The following is a 6,870-nucleotide window of genomic DNA, read 5'->3' as shown; positions in this document are numbered from 1 at the left end:
CTCCAACTTCAAGGTCTACATCGATTTATCTATGCTAACAATAGACATAGTATATGCATTACAATTAATAATCTTGTTTCTCCCCCATTCATATAACTCCATCCCCCTTCACACCTCCATAATGAATATAAAGTCATAATCCAACTCCTATCTCCAATTCAAAGAAACATGGTGGTCATGCCTACTTTATTGAATATGATTAAAATAGTTGAGAAATGGGACTAATTTTAAGTAACTTTTATTGAAAATTTATATTATGATGCAATTAATTTCAAATTTACAAAATGACTAATGCATAAATTTAACATTGAATTTTGGCTGATTCTCCTTGTGGCCCTTTGAACTTTACGAGATTCAATTATGAGACTGCTCCTTTATATTTCAGTAGTAATTATGTGCCTCATCAAAATGAAATAACTTTGCGGGGGTTTAATCATGACTCTACACTTTCACATTTCATTTCGGCGAGAGTTATATTTATCATTAAAATGTGAAAATGCAGAGTCATGATTGAACCTTGTAAAATTTAAGCGTCCACAAAAAGAATCGACCAAAATTGAATTCATATGTATTAGGCCAAATTAAAATACAATAATAATAAATTTAAAAATAAAGTCCAATTATTATAACAAAATAACAATAATAAATTTGCCTGCTAAACTTGAACATAATATATAATTTATTCAAAAATTTACTTTTTATAAAATTGTTAATCTTACATCAGAACCTTACATCAGAACGACAAATATGCCTAATATTTGAGAAAAAAATAAAATAATAACTTTTAATATTTTTAACAGATAAAAATTATTTAAAAAGTAAAACAATAAGAAAATATAAAAAAGAGATATTATAGTATCGGTCAAATTTAAAATTTTATTTTAAAAAGTATCGGTTTAACCTATGCTATTAAAATAATGATAGTTTCATTATTTGTTTACATAATTACCCTTTTAACCTACCAATGTGATGGTCATCGTTGCAAGTGATTGCTTCACCGAATTTAATTTCATTTTCGTTCCTGTGTCTATAGTTTCATTTGTGTTTTTCTTTTTCTTTCTATATTTGATGTCATTTAGTTGATTTAATTCTATTTAAATTTCATTCTTTATAAACTATTTTATAGTCAATTTGATTCCATTTTTTCTTGTTTTCTTCTTTATTAGTGTCGGCTGCGATTTTAGATTTCTATAGATTTCTAGGTTTCAAGTAAATTATTTTGTTAATTATTATATGAATTCTGTATGTGTTTTGAGAATATATATATATATACCGTATTTACCGTTGAATTGAAAAAATTAGTTTTTTAGTTTTTTTTCTTCCATTATATAAATGAAATCACAAATTTATTTTGTATATGCATATGTACCTAGTTTTCTATTTGTTTAGTTTTTCTTTTTTTCATTTTCTGTCTGTTTTTATTTTCTTTCGTTTTGTTTCTGTTGCTATTTTGTTACTTCGTTTTTCTTCTTTCCTATTTCTTCATTTTGTTACTTGGGTGATGTTGTGTGTGTGTTTAGGCATAAGGTAGACTGATTAAGGTTATTTTGGAAATTATTATTTTATTTTTAACTGATATGTGTTATTTTTACAGTATTTTTAATATAGTTTTTATTTGGAATTTTAGTAAGTTTAATCACTTTAACTAATTTTCACTTCGTTTTATTTATGTTTTTGTTCAAAACTTTCTTGAATCATAATTCACTTGATTTTAAAGAAATTTGTAGGGTTTTGGCACAGAAAAGAACATTAATAAGCAAAACACTCAGGCTCTAGCACGTCCTGCCCATGCAAAACAGCACGCCCATGCTAAATTTAAGGAAAATCAAGCGGAGACTTAGACTCTAGCACGGCACGCCCGTGCTATCTGGCATGCCCGTGCCCGAAAGAACCTCAGGGCGTGTTTAATAAAGCACGCCCATGATGCATTTCATGCTGAAGAGACAGAGTCTAGCACGCCCTGGCCGTATTATGGGGCACGCCCGTGCCACAGATTTTTCTCTGAACGTGTTGCGCAGCACGGCCCGTGCCGAGCCATCTATAAAACCCAAGCCCAGGCACGTCCAGACTGTGCAAAATAGCACGCCCGTGCTATGAATTTAATGCTGTCTTGAATTAAGAACGCCAGCCAGTGTCTATAACTTACATGGGCCCACCTCAGATAATTTCCTAACATGCAAATCAAGATCTAATCCTATTTAGGAAGATGGAAGAGTTCTAATTGAGAAGAAATCCAAAGCTTAAACAGTTTGTGATCTCCAAAAAGATTTTGTACTTAATGAGGATTCTATTTTCTAAACGGAGTCGGATTTTCTTCTGGGAGGTCTATATAAAGAGAGGGGCCATTCATTGTAAAGGACATCTCCGGTCTTTGATAATTCGTGCACATTGTTTCTTTTCTCTCTCAAAGACTTCAAGCATTCAAGATTTCTGCCAAGATTCAAAGAAGCCGTCCACGTATCTATTGCCTAGTTTTTATTTTTAAACTCTTAATCTTGTTTTACTTTTCATTATTCACATTGATTATGAAGTTTTATTCAAGTATTATTGAGTTTTATTTAATTATTATGTCGAACTAAATCCTCATACTAGGGATTTGACGTAGCTTAAATTCTTTTCCAATTTATAATATTAGATTTTTTTTCTTTGTTCAAAGTATAATTTATTTTTGAACTTAATGCTTTTGGGCAGAATTTCTCCCCTGGATTGATTTATTTCATTAATCACTATCGGGAGAAGGATTTTTTATATGAAAAAAAGTTAATAAATTACATGAGAATAACAACTTGATGCGCAAGCTATATGGTTTGACTCATGGGGGTTTTCATAAGTTAATGATCTTAAGTTATGAATTCACAAAACAAATCGCAAAACTTAATGATTTAATTGATGTTTGATTACACTATTGGAAGATAGGTAGTTAAATTGGATTAGAATAGCTAACAAAATATCAGGAGAGCTTGTTAGTGATTCTAGAATTGTTTCCCCGACTTGAACAATTAAAATTGATTAACAAACTAATAGAATAAATTGGATAGAATTAAGTGAAGTCAAAATCCCTAGTAGCTTTAAATCCTTGATTTCTTTTCGTCAAATTTTGTTGCTTGATTTCTTTTTGTTCTCTTTTATTTGTTTAATTTAATCTTTTTTAAAATAATCCCCCTTATTGCCGTTTAAATAATAATATGTTAACATAATTTTGGTACTTGGTATACAATCCCTGTGGATATGATACTCTACTCATTCTATATTACTTGTTGCGATTTCATATACTTGCGAAAATTACTGTCAAGTTCTTGGCGCCATTGCCGGGGATTGGCGTTATCAATATCAATGCTAATTACCCTATTATTAATTTAGACATTTTCTTTTCTGTTTTATTTAATTTTCTTTTTAAGAATTATTTCAGGTGTTTATGCAAAGAAGATCAGGTAGGACTGAACCCCTAATCTTTGATCCAGAAATTGAAAAGACTTGTCGTAAGAACAACACTGTTAGAAGAGCACGTGAAAGCAAACTCGAACAGTAAGCAGTCATGACAAATCAAGTCAATCTAGAAGACAGACCTCTACCTCAGAATCATGCTCGCACCTTGCCGGATTACACAACACCTTCTCTTAACGGAACAACCTCGAGTATCACAAGACCTCAGGTCGAAGCTAATAATGTTGAAGTTAAACCTGCCATTATCCAAATGCTTTCCACCTCAATTCAATATGGAGGTTTACCTAGTGAAGATCCTAACGCTCATATCACAAATTTCCTGGAGATTTGTGATACCTTCAAACAGAATGGTGTTTCCGAGGATGTCATAAAATTAAGACTCTTCCCTTTCACTCTTAGGGACAAAGTATGATCTTGGTTCAATCATGCCCTGCTGGAAGTTTTACAACATGGGAAGAATTAGCCCAAAAATTTTTAGCAAAATTCTTTCCATCTTCAAAGACCACAAAACTGCGTAATGAGATAATGACCTTTGTCCACCATGATCAAGAAAGTTTGTACGAAGCTTGGGAAAGATTCAAGGACTTATTGAGAAAGTGCCCACATCACAGTTTGCCTAAATGATTACAGGTACAAACTTTCTATAATGCGTTATCTCCTAACATTAAAATCACCCTAGATGCAGTTGTAGGTGGATCTTTCGAAAGAAAAGACATTAATAAGGCATATAACCTAATAGAAGAGATGGCAAGTAATAGCCATTATCAAAGCAACTCCGGAAGGAAGAAGACTGCACGAGTCTATGAAATAGATGCCATTACAGCACTCAATGCCAAGGCAGATAATATGGTAAGAAAATTGGATATATTGACTACTAACCCTGTCAATTCTATTATGCAAGTTTGTGACAGGTGTAATGGGCAACATGGGATTGGAGAATCCATAATAGACTCTTTAAATTTGCAAGCCTTAGAACAAGTAAACTATGTGATGAATCAAGGAAGGAAGAATTACCCATACTCCAATTCTTATGATAACATGTTGAGGAATCACCCTAATCTTTCATATGGGAATCCTAACAATGCCTTGAATGCACCACCAGGTTTTATACCTCAAGAAAAAAAATCTCATGATGATCTCCTTACTGCCCTTTCTAAATCGCACATGGACTTCATGAACGAAACTAGAGAAAACAACAAAATCCAGCAAGCTGCGATAAGAAACTTGGAGATCCAGCTAGGACAGTTTGCAAACATGATGGCGTCCCGACCTTAAGGTACGTTACCTAGTAATACCGAAAAAAATCCTAAAGAGCAGGTACAAGCTGTCACCTTGAGAAGTGGCAAACAGTTAGAAGAACCACCAAAGATAGAAAAGAAAAAGGATGAGCAGAAAAAAGTTTCCATCATTGACCTAGAAGAGCAAGAAGAAGTAAACCTTATGTTCCACCTGTTCCCTTCCACAAAGGCTAAAGAAAGCGCAAGATGACAAAAGCTTCCTAAAATTTCTTGATGTCTTCAAAAAGCTTCAAATCAACATTCCTTTTGCTGAAGATCTCGCTCAAATGCCCAGTTATGCAAAATTTCTAAAAGAAATCCTGAGCGAGAAACGAAAAATTGATGATCAAGGAACGGTAATGTTAACTAAGGAGTGTAGTGCAATTATTCAAAATAAATGGCCTCCAAAGTTAAAAGATCCATGAAGTTTTTCTATCCCTTGTAATATTGGTAATCTTGATTTTGAAAAAGCGTTAGCAGATTTAGGTGCTAGCATTAACCTTATGTCTTATGAAGTTTTTAAGATGCTAGGGATGGGAGAGCTAAAGCCAATAAGGATGTCTCTACAATTGACAGATCGATCAATCAAATATCTAAGAGGAATTGTAGAAGATGTGCTCGTAAAGGTAGGTACTTTTATCTTCCCTGTTGATTTTGTTATTCTTGACATTGATGAAGATAGAGAAGGATCCTTAATCCTTAGAAGACCCTTTCTTGCAACTGCAAGAGCATTGATTGATGTATATGACGGCAAATTAACTTTAAGGATTGGTAAAGAGGAAATTGTTTTTGATGTTCGTAAATCTTGTAGACTTCCTATGGATCATAATGTTTGCTTTAGAATTGATGTTGTTAATGAATGTGTGGAAAACACTTTGCATATTAAGATTAAAGATGACATTAATTATTCAAGCATCATGGATGAGAAAGAGAGTGAACCACCAAAGCAAAAACTGAAACAACTTCCATCTCATTTAAAACATGCATTCTTAGGTGAGAATAATTCTTTCCCTGTTATTATTTCTTCTCACTTAACACTTGATCAAGAGGAAAGGTAGTGGCAGGTTCTTCAAAAACATAAGACAGCTCTAGAGTGGTCAATTTCAGATCTGCAGGGAATAAGCCTAAGTATATGCATGCACAAGATCCTAATAGAGGAAGACTATAAACCTTCAATTGAGCATCAAAGAAGACTGAATCCAAATATGAAAGAGGTAATTAAGGCTGAGATCATAAAACTTTTGGATGCTGGCATATCTATCCAATTTTCGATAGCAGTTGGGTAAGTCCTGTTCAAGTTGTTCCAAAGAAGGGAGGTATGACAGTTATCTCTAACAAAAATAATGAGTTAATTCCCACTCGAACAGTCACAGTTTGGCGTGTGTGGATTGATTACAGGAAGTTGAACAAAGCAACACGCAAAGACCACTTCCCTTTATCCTTTATTGATCAAATGGTTGAAAGACTTGCAGGTTATCCCTATTATTGTTTTTTGGATGGTTATTCAGGATACTTCCAAATATCTATTGCTCCTGAAGATCAAGAGAAAACTACTTTCACTTGCCTTTATGGTACCTTTGCTTATAGGAGAATGCATTTTGGATTATACAATGCTCTTGCAACTTTTCAAAGATACATGATGTCCATATTCTCTGATATGGTTGAAAAATTTATTGAAATATTCATGGATGATTTTTCTGTGTTTGGTTCCTCTTTTGATGCATGTCTGTATAATCTATCTTTAGTAATATAATGATGTGATGACACTAACCTTGTTTTGAATTAGGAAAAATGTCATGTTATGGTTAGTGAAGGTATTGTTCTAAGGCATAAAATCTCACAAAAAGGAATTGAAGTGGACAAAGCCAAAATCGAGGTAATTGAAAAGCTACCTCCTCCAAATTTAGTAAGAGGAGTAAGGAGCTTTCTTGGCCATGCAGGATTCTACAGGAGATTTATCAAGGACTTCTCCAAAATCACAAAACCTCTTTGTAATTTATTAATTAAAGATGTCCCTTTTGATTTTGACAAAGAGTGTTTGAATGCTTTTAACAGGTTGAAGAAAGAGTTGATTTCAGCTCCTATCATTGCTACACCAGATTGGACTCTTCCCTTTGAACTAATGTGTGATGCTAGTGATCATGCTGTT

At 33.2% G+C, this 6,870-nt stretch overlaps 1 non-coding gene across 1 annotated transcript; it reads right to left on the bottom strand.

The window, feature by feature from the left end:
• Positions 1 to 3,951: 3,951 nt before the first annotated feature.
• On the bottom strand, positions 3,952 to 4,058 carry LOC149493299 (small nucleolar RNA R71). The gene has a single exon (XR_016318610.1). It is a non-coding gene; the product is annotated as a small nucleolar RNA R71 (small nucleolar RNA).
• Between the last annotated feature and the right edge of the window lie 2,812 nt (positions 4,059 to 6,870).

The sequence above is a fragment of the Jatropha curcas genome, chromosome 10 (genome assembly GCF_041381405.1).
Source record: "Jatropha curcas cultivar XTBG-Jc1 chromosome 10, XTBG_Jcur_1.0, whole genome shotgun sequence".
Taxonomy (NCBI): domain Eukaryota; kingdom Viridiplantae; phylum Streptophyta; class Magnoliopsida; order Malpighiales; family Euphorbiaceae; genus Jatropha; species Jatropha curcas.
The sequence above is the reverse complement of the archived record's forward strand: the minus strand, read 5'-3'. Positions and strand labels throughout refer to the sequence as shown.